Genomic DNA, 17,545 nt, shown 5'->3' on the forward strand with positions numbered 1-17,545 from the left:
ACCAAGGCTATAGACAAGGGAAAGGTGGTACACACAGCCTACCTAGACCTCACAAAGACCTTTGACACCATTCCCCATTCTGGTATTATAGACAAGCTCACCAGCCTGAACATAAACCCCTACGTCACAAGATGGGTTGCCAATTGGCTCGCGGACAGAACCCACATGGTAAGAGTTGCAGGATCTAGGTCTGACTCTAAACCGGTTACAAGTGGCGTTCACAAGGGCTCAGTCCTAGGACCCCTCCTGTTTGGCATATACTTCTCAAAGGTGCAGGCAAGCACAGGAGGACTTTGGCTGACCATGTTCACAGATGACTGCAAACTAGGGGCTATAATTGACTCTCTGGCTGACTCAGACATCCTCCAAAAGGGTCTCACTGAGACAGACACCTGGTGTCAAAAGCATGGCCTCAAGCTAATGCCAAAAAATGCATAGTCATCCCCTTTGGAAAAAACAAAGTACCCACAAACTACCACATAGGTGGTAGTCCCCTAAATATGGAAGACGTAATAAGGGATCTGGGGACCCAGTTAGATAGTAAACTCTCCTTTGATAATCACATTTCCAAAGTGGTTAGAAAATCTTTCTACGTGGCAAACCTTATCACAAAAGAGTTTGCATGCAGATCAAAAAAGGTCATTGTGCCCCTCTACTCATCGCTCATCAGACCCATCATAGAGTACAATTCCCCATTTGTGATGTATCTTACAAGACACCTGCAACAGCTGGAAAGACCACAGAAGTACCTCACCAAGAGGATCACTGGCCTCAAACAGATGCCCTTTGCAGCTCGAATGAAAAAACTCCAGCTGTACTCGGTTGCATACCACCTACTCAGAGGTGATCTCTGCCTGACATACAAGGTCATGTCCAACCCAGAACTGATGGATATGCTCCACCTAAAGAAAAGCTTATCCCCTCAAGTCACACACTCTAGGGATCTAAACCTCACCACAACAATAAACAGGACATGTTGGAAGGATAGATTCCTGTCACAGAGACTTCCCATGCTTTGGAACAAGATTCCAATCTCCATTAGGCAGAGCTCCTCATTAGCACTCTTCAAGAGAAACCTTGTTGAGTGGATGGGAAACAAAAAGTTTACCCTAGGGATCACTTCAGTGGCTCTGCTGGACAGAGGCACAGGGAACTAATCTAAGGGGGTGGCAAAAGCCAACAACATTCTGGCTAGGCTTATAAACGCCTTTGGGCAGATAGCCTAGTATCTACCTATGAACCTATAGTTGTAAATTTGACAGAGACCTGCATAGTAGAATACGTAAACATGTTTATAATATTAGGATTGGAACACCAAATAATGCTTTAGCCAAGCATAGTAGAGAGACTAATGAATCACACTGTTTTATGTTCATGGTAGTAGATAAAACAAAAATGGCCATGCGACTAAGAGACATAAGGAATAAAATGGAGATTAATGAATCGGAATGGATTATTAAATTACAGGAAATGGAAGGCAGTGATCCTATCAAACCTCACCTGAAAGCAAGAATGCACCAGTAAGGTTCATATTTTTATGAACTAAATGTAAACAATGCTTGTTGCTATGCATTTACTGCAAACTGATAGAAAACAATGTTTTGGTAGGTGTTTTGTGATAGGTTAGTCTCTGGTGCCAAGTTTGAATTAATTAAGTTAGATTGCTGTGTTTTTAATGAGTTAAGAATAAAATAAGTGTTTTAGAACTGTTAAATTGGCCTGATGAAGCAACAAGGAGAGTTGTGAAAGCACTTACTGTTTGAATTATTTTTTATATGTAGTAAAGATATATGTTTTAATCGCTTTTACTGTCTGTTTTACTGCTGAATGAACAGTGCATGTTTAGCCATGTGCTGACACCATTTGCTGTTGGATTGCTAATATATTTTAGTGGTACATGTATTATATAGACATCCATTGTTGACTCTGACTTTACTGTAAAGAGTGATATATATATATATATATATATATATATATATATATATATATATATATATATATATATATATATATATATATGTATGTATATATATATTGCAAATAGCCTTGCAGCTTTGAAGCACTTATTGTAAGTTAATGGAAGACATAAGGAAATATCCTAGTTGTCTGAAACATTTCTGTATTTGCTCCTGCAAATTTATATGTTACAAATGCCATGCAGCTTACACTGGGCTAGTTGACATTTTTAATATTTTTTTTTCTTTTTTTTTTTTTTTTTGTTATCATATCAGAGCTAGTTACATTCCATAGTTGTCCTTAACCTTACTGTACAGATTGTTGTTGTATTTATATACAAATACCAGGATTCTTGAATTGTGATCATCTTTCTGTGACTTTGGTACTGTACAATGTTATCGGACAACCATTTCTTATTAACTAGAGAATACTTACACATTTCTATAGTGTGCCATTGTAACTGTGATACTCCATCGTGCACTGAGCTATTTTGAGTTTTTTGTCATGCATTAGCACATTACAATGGAATTTTCAAATTTCACATTGCTAGCCTAATGCATCATATTCTGCAATAATTCCTTTTCAAATACTGTTGGCAAAATAAATACACTTGGTAAGTGTGCTATTTTTCCCATTAGTACTGAATTTATCAAATAAGCCTTTTTCTTTATGATAATTTATATGTTCTCTATAAAAGACAGGTTTGTTTTACTTCTTCTATTGTTTTTCCTCACTGAATTCTACTTAGATCTTTATTCCCAAATTTTATACCTAACAGAGAATTCCGTTCAATGTAAAATATAAACCTCCATCTTTACGACATCACCTAATCCTTTACTTTTCTCTTTATTTAAAGCCATCACTGTCAGATCTAGACACTCATTTGTGCAAATTATTACTTTTTTATCCATATTTTGTTTTTATTTTTGTGTTTTGTTTTGTTTTTTTTTTTTTGCAATTATTATAATGTCATCTGCATATGTTAATAAAACTGGAATTCTTAAACCTTTGGGTGTATATACCCTACTTCCTTCATTTTGCAATTTATTCACATAGTATCACATTCATAACTAATGCAAACAGTATACAAGTCATTGGACATCCCTGTCTTGCTTTACTCTTCATATGTACCTCTTGGCTTAACCAGCCATTTGCAAGTATTGTTACTTTATTATTACTGTATGCTGACAAACATAATTTCCTAACTTTCTCCCTTATTCCTAACTTTATCACAATTTTCACTTCTTCTTTTCTATTCATAATATTGTCCACAATTTCTCTATCATTAATAATTTTTGATAACCCTTCCCCTTTATACTACATATACTATCTTCCATAATATTTTCCATTTTAGTTTCACATCTCTTTTGTATTGTTCTCATAAAGATCTTATAATCATTAGCATTACTATCAGCCTCCATGTTTTATAATCGTCTTCTATCTTCCTTCTTCCATATGAATTTAAGTATTCCACTGCATACTTCTTTATATATAAAGCCTTCATTTAACCATTCACTTAAAATCTTTAAAAATATATTTTTGCCAAAACCTTAAATTTTTATACATTTCATACCCAATTCCATCTGGTCCTGCAGACAAATATATATTTATCTGTCCCAATACTTTATCAAGCTCATTTAATTAAATGTCCTTTTCCATCTCTGTAGTCTCTTTTTCTGTTAACTATTTTACTTTCCATGGTTTTCCACTACCTTCTTTTTTCTTTAAACATTTCTTGTGCATATTGTATTACACTATTCATAATCTTTTGTTGATTTTTCTATTTCTCCTTTTACCTTTTTTATTTCTCTCATTGCAGTACAATCTTCATTTACTAATATACTTAAGTAAATAAATACTTGTCTTTTTCCTTTTTAAAAAAATCTTTGCTTATATAACAATTCTTATCTTTTTTTCTTGATTTCTTTCATAAAATTATTTTTCTTTGTCAAAGTAATTCTGTCATTATGTTCTAAATCTACCAGTACATCGTTATATGTTCTATTCTTCTTTCTCTACTTTCTCACATCATATTACCACTATAAAATTATTTTTTATATTTTTTTTAAATACCATCCACTTCTCAGACCATTTTTATAAAATGTTGTCATAGTAATGTGTTCTTTCCATAAGTATATTACTAATCTATTTTCCTCTTCATTCCATGCTTTGTAATTTATCCTTTTTATTCCTTTTCCTATTTCTATATACTCCTTGTTTTACTTTATCTTTAGTCATATTGCAAGGTGATCAGAAAATCCTGTTTGAAATACCTCAATGAGAAAAGATGAGTCAGCCATACCACCACAAGCACGAACAAATAAAATCCTTTAATGGCCTTTAAAACAAAACTTGTAAAAACACAAAGTCCCAAAACAAACAGAATCTTCTTTTCAAACAAAAGGATAAGCACTTTCAGCCGTAGCCTTCTTAAGATCCTTGATTTCAGTAACCATTTACTCTCATTTAAATCTACTAAAACACCGGCCATTAAAGGATTTTATTTGTTCGTGCTTGTGATGGTATGTCCAACTAATTTTTTCTCATTGTTCGTACTGCTTGTTTGGACTACCTTTAGTGACACACAGGTCTGTTTGTTTTTATTTGTTTCAAATACCTCCCCTTCTCCTAAAACTAAACCTTCTAATGCTATAAAATAATATATTTCAGTTCTATACATACCCATTTTGTAAGTCCATGAATTTTAGTCCCAAAGTTTTAACTTGCAGTATCTTATGACTTATAATATTTTTAATAAATCATTTCCTTTCTTTTTACACTTGCCTCTTAAATCACAATTAAAGTCTCTTGTTATTATAATATTTCTATTTATAACTACAAAGTTTAAAATCTGATAAAATAAGCTTTCTCCTTTCTTTACAGTTAGTATAAGGATATGATGCTATAATTCTATATACTTGTTCCTACAGTGGTTAATTTTCCCACCTTTGCTAGAGTTACATTTGATATCTTCACTGTATTTCTACAAAATATGTCTATTCCAGAACATATCTCAATTCCAGATTATATTTCCCTAGTTTGTCTGTTTGTAATATTTCTTCATTTGATAAAGGTCTTCCTTCATCTAATATAATTCATCTACATCACATGCATTACATCAGTCCAAAATCCCTACATTTCTTACTATATTCTTAATACTGTTCTCATTTATCGAAAGCATTCTAAATTTTTCATTTTCCTTTTTCCTTTGATTCATGAGTTCATAAGTTCATAGCTAATTACTAGGCTAGCTTTCTTAATAGGTCATTCTAAGCCTGGTAAATTTCCCCTCCTAATGGTAAGAATCTAACACTGTATCTTGAGTATCAAAAACCTTAACCATTATACAATTCACCAATCATTAGCTGATGATCTCCTTTTTCATCCATTTTCTTTCTTTTCTTGTTTTATAATCATCCCATTAAATGTTCTTTTTTCTGTCTTTCACCAATAGAATTCTATTTTTCCCTTACTGCTTCCCAATTTATGTCTCAATCATCACTTATTTCAAAACCTTCTTCTATGTCTTCTTCATTATTTTTCTCATCTATTTTTTCTTCTATTTCTACTACTGGCACAGTCAACCACTACACACCTGTGAAGCAATGAACCCACACATGTCAGTACTGGCAAACCTGTGTCTGTGTGTGCATGGAGCTTAATGATTTTGAAGCCATTCACACTCACTACACCTTTCATTGCCCTACTGAAGCATGCCTTCTGATGTCAGTCACCTTGACATACCCTTTGCCCATATATTAGCCTGATAACCTCTGTGGTGCATGTGATACCTGAGTAATACTGTAGTGTAGCAAACAAGTTATTTAGGAAGTGTAATCCTGACCCTGCCACTATGATAATGTGTGTGAGTCTTGTGGATGTATCCTCCTTGAAACCTGCTTTTGTGGACAGGCACATGTACTACACCTACCTTATCCCTCCTTTATCACTGTTGCTGATGTCACTCACCATCAAATATACCTCTGGACACTTTTCCAACATGTAAGCTCTGTGGCGCATGCAATAACTGGATAAAAATGTAATAGCAATGCATAGTCAGGCAGGGGTTTGAAACCCCATACTGATAAGTGTGTGACACAAACATGCTTTGCTTTTACTATCCTACCCCCTTCCTTTCTTACTTTGTCTCTGTATGTCTCTCTCACTCCCTCTCTGATGGATGTGGAGAAGTACACCTGCTTTGCTTAGGCAGCAGCTTGTGTTTTGTAAGTGATGCTCATGATCAGCTGATGGCCTGCGCATGAATTGCAGTCCACCACTAGCTGATTGCATGTGGATCAGCTGTGGTAACATTCCCATAGCCAATTGCATGGAAACACACTCCTAAACTAGGAACATCGTATGGGTGTTGGTCTTTTTCATTCACTGTGAGCAGAACTCCATGTCGGTGATTGGCAAACAGCAGCACAGAGGGTAGTGGGATATACCTCTTACAACATATACTGTGTAGACAGGCCAAAAAACAGGAGGGGATGTTCCAGACATGAGTACAAAATGTAAGTCTTGCTCTTTTACATTTCAAGTAATGGTTTAACAGGGTTTGTGTGGATATGGCTGGTCTACATGATTGAATACCTGTCATGACAGTGTTATGTGGTTGAGGAAACCCCCATCTGTAGGGTATCTGCAGACTGAACAGTGTTTGGAGTCTTACATGTGTTGTGTTACTCACAGATGACCTATCTTTAGAAATGCAGTAGCATAGTCTGAGGATTACAATCAGTACTTGGTGACAGCCATGAGAGTTACTGACTTCATATCCCTCAGAAGACATATGTCACAAGAAACCCTGTTACACCAGTAAATGTATAAGGTTACCACAGCAACATGTCAATATTGGCCCTGTTTTTGTACCTCCAGACACAACTCCGTCTGTCTTTGTACATATGTCATGCAGTAAGAGGTGCACATGTTTAGTACACCATTATTTATTGGCATCATACCTGATAACAAGCCAATGTGATCTCAGACTGCTAGACATGTTATATATAGTAGGGGTTATATTTGAGGACAAAACATTGACATTCTGTTGTAGTGTGTAGTCGTGAGGTCTGTGTACTTATGCTGATTGTTGACAGAGTGTGTATTGCATATGTGGTAGATGTCATTGGTCTTGGTCCTGTTCTATCTGATGTTGCATGCTGCTCCAGTGTATGGTACCCTATCGGCATACATGTTTGTAGGAACACAGTCAGGCATCAGAATACACTGTGTATTGGCCCAGTATATGTAGGGTTAGTGTGTGAGTGGCACATATGAGGAGTGTGTTGATCAGACAGTCCATATACTGTAATATTAAACACGCTTACCATATGTGGCTGTGGCTGTACTCAGATTGATGCTTTCAAACAGGTGTCTGTTACTACATGCTGTTACATGCCTGTAGAGCCTGCTATATTTGCAGGTACATGTGTATTCCCCCATAAGACATGTAGGCCAGTGTTGTGGCAGTCTGCTTGTAGTTTGCACAGTGCTTTGTGGCATGCCTAGCAACTCCAGTGTACTTACGCAGTGTGATGTTATGCACAGATATTTGTCAGATGTACTGCTGCCGGGCCACCATAACTGTTGTGTATTTCTGACAAAGCAGTGGGATGCTGTAGGTGAGAATACCTTGAGGCCTTTCATACCCACCACACCCCCATTGCCATAGTTAGATGTGGCTGCTGCTGTATCAGACATTACATGTACCTTGTTACACTCTTCACCCTAAGGGCTACCTGGGGCTTGCAGTACCAGCACAACACTGCTGTACAAATGGGTTGATAGGCATGGGATACCCACTGAGTTCTGGCAAGTGTGTGTATGTGTGCATGTGTGCATGTGTGTATATTTGTAGGGTACAGGATTCTGAGGCCACATTCACCTAATACAATATGCCTTGCCACACAGTATAAGGGAAAGTGATGTTGCTGACTGCAGGAGAGCCATGACAATGCATTACCCTAGTATCCCTGTGGCATGTGCATTAGATGCATATCCCTGTAGTAGCACTCTTGGGATAGGCAAGGGGTTGTATTGCAGTCCTGGTCAATGTGTGATGCTGGGTATGTCAGAGTGTTATCTTGGGTGTTAGTGCATTCAATATACACTGTGGGGTGTGGGTGTTGGGTATACTGTCTTTACAACATGGTACCCCAGGTACATCTCCCATGTTCCATTGTATGGGGACCACTGTCACCATCAACCATACAGGTAACTGATAACATTATCCAGCCCAGTTATGCATGTGCTGTGTGCAACTTATCTGTAACAAACTGGACACACTGACAAGGTAGTTAGCACTGATAAGCCCAGGTCTCTCAGATGTGTGTCTGACTGTGATGTGTTTGTGAATGTGTATATGACAATATGTCACAATTTGTACTGTCCATAAACAACCAGTACATCCCCCATTACCATATTGTACAGGCCTGGGGATGTTCTTCAAGTAACATGTAACCTGGAACACACCTCATCTTAAAAGCTGTGTGGTGTGTGCAAGTAAGGCCTCACACATCAGTAGCACTACATACCTAGGTAGGGGGTTCTTGCCCCAGTGTTGCCAAGTAAGAGTGTGTGTGTATGTGACAGAATCTACTTCTGTTTGCAGAATATACATGTCCCAGGAGGTCATTTCTTTGAGAACTGCCTGGCATATACTAACATTCACAGGTGTCATCCTGAGGAAATACATTCCATTACAACTAGTGTTAGATGTGCAAATGCCCTCTTCCCTACTGTATAGGTGTACAGTGTTACTGGGGTGTGGCTCTTGTGGACACAGCCACCATCATTGCAGTTACTATTGAGTGTATCCCCCCACTTAACTGGCCGTAATACTGTACAGTTCATGTTAACAGGTTAAGTAGTTGTCTATCACACTATCTGTTGTTCTACAGCACCTGCCACCCTCCAAAGGGTAGGGCTGTGGCATCCACACCAGCAGACCTATATTTACCAAGTTGAGGACTGCACTACAATGGGGACTGGGACATATACCTTGCCAGTACCATTGTCAATGACATTAAACTAGCGGACTGCTTATTTTCCAATGTGTTGTTGTGCCTTTTCTGTCTTGGTGGAATTACATAGGCTACAATGGGCTCCTTGCACAGGTTCATACATCCAAGTGTACGGTATTCTCTGTGTAGTGCATCAACACCAAATCCTCTGTGTGTGTTATACTTAAACATGTGGTGTGTACCACCCAGTACACTTACCATTGTCCACTGTAGAAGGGCTGCTAATATCAGCCACCATTCACTCACCTGTATACACCAACCACAGACATATCAGCCATGTGGCACATGCAGTAACTGTTATACAGACCTGTGACATGTGTTCACCTGTACCCAGGATATGGCACAGCCAAGGTGTCAGAACAGTGCCATACCCCTTGTAGGATACAACAGCAGACCATCCTCCTGCTGACACATGGACACCTACAACACAAAGGGAATACATTATGGAGACCACAATTACTCAGTGTTAATAACAGCTATAATGCATCATGGCTGAACAGCTACACTTCCTGACATGTTAGCATTAAACATTACTACTGACAACATGTTACACAGCATTACATTGGTAAATTGTAGTGCAGTCATCCTGTGCATCAGAACCATATTAGCCTGTCCCTGCATCAATGTTATGGATGACAAGGATGTAGCACAAGTATCATCATATGCACAGGGTGTGTTGTTGGTCTGCCAGAAACATAGGCTGAGCTGTATGTTTGACACCATGTGTGTGAGTGAGGTGGTTTAATTATTAATTTGGCCATGGTGATGTGGTGTGTGTAGGTATGGGGTTGCCCTAGCTGTGTTTGTAATGTGTGTAAGTATGCATGCACACAGTACTGCCTTGTGGCTGCCCTATACAGGTGTTTGTTGGACAGCTGCAGACCATACCTGGCAGGGTGTGCAGTTCACCATCTCCGGCCATGGACATGAGAACTGTGCCTGCCAGGGGTTCCACAGGCACCACCAGGTACAAGTCATGATATGGTACTCTCTCCTGATGATGGCATATGTCCAGTGGATCTGGGTCCCTTCTCTGACTGGCCAGGGCCACGTGCAAATGACCTGCTGTGGTATGGTGTGGGCAGCACCCCCTCTGAAGTGCTGGGGCTGGTACTGTCACTATGGGAGCGGCTCTGTGTTCTGGAACATCCATGTCGACCTCCAGCTGTCGGTGATGCTGGTCTATGTCCACGTGGCAGTTGCACCACTCCCACCATATGCTCAAGCATGGACATTCCATGGTTGAGGATTCCCACCATCTCACCCAACCATCTAGCCATGACCTCTGAAAAATAATGGAGGGCACCTGCAAGATCACGGATGTTGTCAGTAACAGCTGAATGAGTAGCCCTCTGCAGCCTCAGACCCTGTCTGGTTTACCGTTACATATGTGCCTGTGCCTCCATGATGGCCTGAAACAAGCATCTGGTGGTACCAGATGTGGCACTTCTGCCAGGGGCATGATGACTAGCAGCCCTCCAATGAGCACCCCTGTACATCTGCCTATGTGGTACCCCACCAGACATCCAGCTATGGCTGCTTTGTCCAGACACATGTGCCATAGATACCATACTGTCCTATCCCATGCCACCAACCGCCAGCTGTCCATCAGCTATGGCCACTGGTGATGGGGTATGTGTAGGCATTGTGACTGCATGCAGGGATGGGGTGGAAAGCAGTGTGGTGTCAAACGATGGCACGGCTTCAGCCCCTGACAACTCTGCCTGTGCCTTAAAACACCTATCATAATTTTTAGTGTCTGTATGGACACAAACATCAGATTGCCTGAAGGAGGGACCCTGACCCACCTCGACACCTGTGAGGGGAAAACAAGAAACATACTTTAAGACCTGTACATCATTGCTTAACAGTACACATACACACACACACACACACACACACACACACACACACACACACACACACACACACACACACACACACACACACACACACACCCTGACATTAAACCATAATACTTACTTGTCCCTGAGTTTACAGAATGTCCCTAGTTTTTTTCTCTTAAGTTCCCCATCTTGCATCAGTCTTGAATAATTACAGTCAATAATACCAATTATTAACGTGTCATTCTTCTAACTGCTTAGACAAGTGATCACAAAACATGACCTGTTACTCCATTACCTCTTTAACTTGGATTGGAGTTGTTTTTTTCAAAGACTCCCTGATGTCATCCAGTGTTCACCCTGGTTTTGTCCAGACGTCTTGAGCATGGCCCCCATATGTTATGGGTTACCACAGTCACTCAATAGTGTCACACACTGGAGTGTCATACATAACTATTGTTCAGTAGATGCAAGATATGTTGCTCTATTAATTTTTTATGTGGACTACAGTAACATTTGGAAACACTCCCTGGTGTTGTCTAGTAATTCCCCGATGCATTGGTATTCCTTCACCTTTCTGTTGACTGCATTTAAAACAGTATCCCTGGTATCTAGTTTTCCCTCTCAATCCATGTTTCATGCTGGAGACTTTATTATGTAATCAGGTGTCCTGAGATTACATGTCAGAAATGTATTCCTGGTGTCTCATGTGTCTGTCCATGTCCATGTACTGCACAATTTCAAAGGAAAGTTGAGAGGTATGAACAACTCCACACTCACACATGTGCATACATGGACACACACACACACACACACACACACACACACACACACACACACACACACACACACACACACACACACACACATACTCACACACATTCTACATACATCACCCCCTCAACTCTACCAGGTAGCACTTACAGACAAAATAACCCCCCACACACACACACACACACTTACAGGTGAGGTTGCACAAGGATATTACACACAGACCTCTCATTACCCATCTGTCAACATGCATGACATATGGCACTCAATAGCATGCAGTGCAGCTATAGTCAATCCCTGCTAGCAACATTATACATCTATTATATTATCTTATATTATATATATATTATCTGTGATGCATGCGTTGTGTTATTTAGTGATGCCCCTTCCCCTGGAACACACTGCACCCATGTACACAATATTGCTGTGCACCTGTTTGGCACCCTGGCATGTACTGTGCACCATACCTCACAGGTGTACACGCCATTGCTGAATGTGTATATGTGTGTCAGTTATGTTAGCTCTGCTGCACACAATCCCTATGTGTTTGTCCGGTACATACCTGGGATGAAATGTGGACAGATGTCATTTGTGAATGCCTAATGCCTGATTTACAAATCTCATCATAAGCAGTGCATGTATGGCCAATAAAATACAATTACACTGACAACCTTTAAACCTTACTGTGGCTATGGGGAGTGTACACACCGTTATTGATATGGTGCTCTCTTCCTTGATATGCCATGGGGCCATATTACTGCACATGTTAACATTACACAAACCTGATATGTAACATATGACCTGTGCAATCAAATGCAGTGTCAAACAAATGTGTTAGTTGTGCAGATGCTGACTGAGATGCATACAATTTGTGGGCGCATATGTGTGCACGCCCTTATCATGATGGTTTGTTGCACCTACTGATATGTGTACTACAGCAGTCACTATTCCTGGCAGGGGTATACTAGCATGGACCATCTGCATTTGCCAATATTTGTTCACTCTGTCATACAAACGTCCTCCAACTCTGCATGATTGCAAGGTCAACTCATGTGCACATTCCTTGAAGGTCACACAGTGCCATCACTATTGCTGTGGAGTCAGGGTTATGTCTGTCACAGTTCCTGACCTTGACTGTGTGCAGACACAGCCATTCATAGTGTCCTTTGGATCTCTGCTTCAATGCACTGTTGTGTTTCATGATGACACTCCCTCTCCACCCTCAGCCTTTTTGCAGATGCTTGAGAACTATGGTCTACACATGTGTGTCATTTTTCAGTGTCCCAAACACTGAACACCATATGTACCGGCATAGTCCCTACTAATGAATGTCAAACATGCAGGTGTACACTGGCACCAGCAAGGTACAGATGGGGATGGTGGGCCTGAGGTGGAGTGAGGTGTTAGTTGTGCAGCACATGTATATTAATTGATACTGTCTGTAGGTTTCCAATGTGGTCTTGGTACAACAGTACACATTGCAACACATGCCTTTTGGGGACCTTTGCTGTTATGCATACACTACTTGTAGAGAGGCCTGGCTGATGTTTCCTGAGGTACAACTGTCCCATCTGATTATCCTAACCCGTGGGTCACACTTATGCAGAGTCCAGGCAATTGCCGACACAGGTACTGCACAACCAGTACTTGCTAGACATTACTGCAACTCCCACAGTGTTGTGGCATGTTATTAGGCAGCCTGCATGACCAGTTTGCAACATGTGTCATCATCCATCTTGGATGGCCATCTGTTTATTTTCTACATTAATCCTGTCCCATACATCCTCGCCATATACATGACTACACTGTTTGCCATGGTATATGCAATGGTGAGGTAAGGCTACATATCCAACTCCTGCGTGCTACCTTTTGGTTATGGGATCCATTCCATGGCTTGTAAGATGTGTGCAAGCCATGGCTGCCTCTGTTGCAGGTAAGTGGGCACATTTGATGGCCAAACATCTTGGACAGCAGACCATTTATTGGTGTGACATTGAGGACCTGTACTTGCTGGAAGGTCCATACTCATGAAGAATGCATGCTGTCAGTACCTCAAAAGCTGCTTCCGCAATATGTTATCTGGAGTGTATGCACACATATGCTTCTAGTGTTTGTGAAGGTATGTATTCCCCATATTTACTGTCCTAACATAGGATTCCATACTACACATTCATTGCTCATGTTAGGACGACATTGCAGGTTGTAAGAGTTGTGGAATGCAGTATTGTGATATGCGTGCTCTCTTCCTTGATATGCCATGGGGCCATATTTGTAACAGTTGCCATTGCAATAGTTTTATATACACTGTTGTTGCACTGTATAAGGGTGATGTTTCAGACATGTCCCTACTATAGGCCATTTGTCCCACCATTATGTTCATCTCTGTGCACACATCTTGCAATGACAGTTTGTTAGTTATATTGCAGGTGTCATACATACCCTTCACATACATCACCATGGTGACCACTGTGATGCAGTGCAGTTAACATCAACAATATGTGAACATGTACAGCATGCATTATGGGTATGTGTGTTAAACGTGTGTATGGAATATACCATGGCCATAACATGACCGGTGTATTGGCAAACCTGAACAAACACCTTACTCACCAGCTACACGCTGCTGCCCGGGAGGTATACCAGAGGGACCTACATAATTGTGTGAGAGATGTGATGTCAGTAGCCACAACTGTGGCATTAGTACAGGGTGGGTGCAGCATTGCAGTACATCAACAGTACAAACCCACAATACTACAGATTATGCACATCTGTTTATTACTACAACGTACCAACAGGCTATATTTATTTCATCTCACATATGCATGATCTAACAAAGCAGATGTGGATGGATATGCAACAGTGGTCTACTGATGTGCCCTGTGGCCTTACCTGCATGCTCCTCTGCCATTGTGTGGGTAGCACTAACCTCCACTATGCTCTCCACTGGGTATTTTGTTTCTGAGTGGGCAGGCGCCCCGAGCCTGGTGAGGAGCTCCTCAATATGTGTTAGGGGGGCTGGATGGCATGACCCCCCCTGTTGCAAGCTGGTCCCCCCTAACCACAGCAGCATGCCAATGGGCATGGCGGAGTAGTTCAGTGCATTGATGTCAGACCTGCTCATAACTGTGCCTATGCTTGCTGACATCATTTATCCTGTGGACAAGATCATTGCACAGGGCAGTCCTCTCCTGCAGATCATGGGCTGTATGCCTGAACAGGGTGTTGTAGTGATGCACCAGGTATGTGATGATGACATCATCCTCCTCCACTGTTTACATAGGCAGTCTCTCTCTGGACATATTGCTTGAAAGACATAAAGAGGGAATCATGTCAGAGGACCTCATACTGCAAGGATATCATAGTTGTTAATACACATCTCTGTCAAACACCCCCACCATATCTGCAACAATAATCTGATCACACAACTCAACAGGTATGTCTACAGAAGACCTACCATTGGGACATATATTGTATTGTACAACAATTTGTGATATGTGTTTGTAGTCATGTTCCATTTAGAAACACTATCATTGGTGGCCTGTTATGAACAATGTCACTTGCATGCCATTGTAAGGGCCACTATGGTTCCATATATGCATATGTTCTGTTTGCTATGTCACTGCTGCACATCTGTTGTTTTGTGTTAATGGGGATATCTATGCATGCTGTTAGACATAATCCCGGAATGTGTGGACTATTACTACCCACATATGTTCTATAACAGTGATACAATAGGATGTTTGGGAAATGGTTGCCAGCAGAACCACCTCTACCACCTCAGCTGGGCATGTTACCAAGCCACATCACATCTGGGACCCACCCTGAGACCTCCTCATCTACTGGTCCTGCACTAACTTCAGGTGGAACCACTTCATGGGATGGTGTTCCCCCCGAGTGCACACACAGATAGGATCCTGTCACCCAATGTCAGGTCCAGTGTCTGGTGCATAGGGAGCTCCACAACACCTTGAGGCCCTCAGTACACAATCATAGGGTCTGCATGCTCTTCCTGTTCAGCCCCCAGCTCAGGCACCATCAGGGCCGTGAAGATGGTGTTGTGACTGCGCATGGGTGGGGACCTTGGTCCCATTGTTTCCATATGGGAGCTCATGGGCTTCCACATCCCAGACAACACTCCGCATCCAAGGTGTTTACCCACCACATGTGTCATATACCGCCCCTGTATGCTGTCTTGTCTGTCTTCCAACCCAACCTACCTCCCCAAATATACCTACTATCCTTCCCCAAATTACCAATCCCACCTTCACAAACAAGGGTAATGTGTTCCCAACACGGGGTTCACACCTGACATAACTGTCCATTTTGCACAGACTTACTGCTGTATATATATATATATATATATATATATATATATATGTATGTGTGTGTGTGAATTGATATGTGTGATATCATGCAGCACTGTCATTCAACAATTGGGGACACGTATCTATATAAATATGTGTGTGTGAGTTTGTATATATGTAGACATACATGTATATATATATATATATATATATATATATATATATATATATATGTGTGTGTGTGTGTGTGTGTGTGTGTGTGTGTGTGTGTGTGTGTGTGTATAGATATATATATATATATACATATATATCTATACACACACACACACACACATATATATATATATATATATATATATATATATATATATATATGAATATATATATATATATATATATATATATATATATATATATAGGGTGCATTCAAACATCAGGTCCACACTCTCTAACTCTCTTTCCTGCACAGCTGCACTGTTCTGCCTTGCTACAAGACAGGCAGGTGTCACATGTGGACACAGCCTAACATTAGGGGGTATATATAGGGACAGATTGCAGGTAAACCTATTGCACACCTATGCCACTTTTGCATGCTACATTACACATTAACATGACTGTCCTTAAAGTGGTGGGCTCTGAAACTCACATATCCGTCATAACAGCATTACTTCTAGCACCAGCTATTGGCCACACTAATATACATGTCTTGCAGCACACAACACACCTATGAGGGCTTACATCTTGTCAGTCAGTGCTGATCTGCATAGTTGACAGGTATGGCTCACTGCCCACAGGGACGGACACTATTGTCCATAGCAGTTGCTCAGCTGGACATCATTACAACAACACCTGATGGCACATATAAATCATTCCACATCATCTATCCCTTTATTATGGACCAATTCCTACATTCAATTACATGCATATATGCTTCACATACCAGTTGTGGGAATGTCGTCTCTTCTGGTTACAGTTTGCTATGTCCCTTTGGTCAACCTTGGATGACGGTAGGTTCAGTTTCTGAACTACTTTATATTTACTGGACGGACTAATGTGTGTTTGTTTGTTTGTGTGTTTGTATTTTTTTTTCTTTGTCTCTCGCTCTGTCTCTTTCCACTACTTGGATTGAGGTGGTTTTAATAGATTGCAGCGTTGATTTTGTAGGTGATGCACATGATCAGGTGATGGTCACTGCACCAATCAGTGTCCACTACTTGCTACCTTCATGCAGCCTGCTGTGTAGTACGTCCAATTACCACTGTCATGGCAACCCACTACTATAAATTCCTAAATCACGTGGGCATAGACATTTTACCTTTCCTGTATGGAGGACATCCTTCCTGTGTGTGGCTAGCAGTGTTACAGACAGCAGGTAGCAATATCTCTTACAAGTGGACTTACAGACACAGGCCCACTACATATTTGTATAAGGTTCCAGACTTGCAGACAGTGTGAGTGGTATATGCATTGTATAACACTAGTGTTACAGGGTTTGTGTATACATACTCGTTTAGCATGGAATGCATTCTGTCTGCATAACTGTCAGCTGTGGGGCTATCAACATAATGGGCAGAAAATTGGCTGTTATGTTTTCTCTGTCCACGACACAGGTCTTGTCTCAGATATATCACTGGCATTCTATTGA

This window comes from Protopterus annectens, chromosome 5.part0 (assembly GCF_019279795.1).
Source record: "Protopterus annectens isolate FY-2018-M chromosome 5.part0, PAN1.0, whole genome shotgun sequence".
In the NCBI taxonomy this organism is placed as follows: domain Eukaryota; kingdom Metazoa; phylum Chordata; order Ceratodontiformes; family Protopteridae; genus Protopterus; species Protopterus annectens.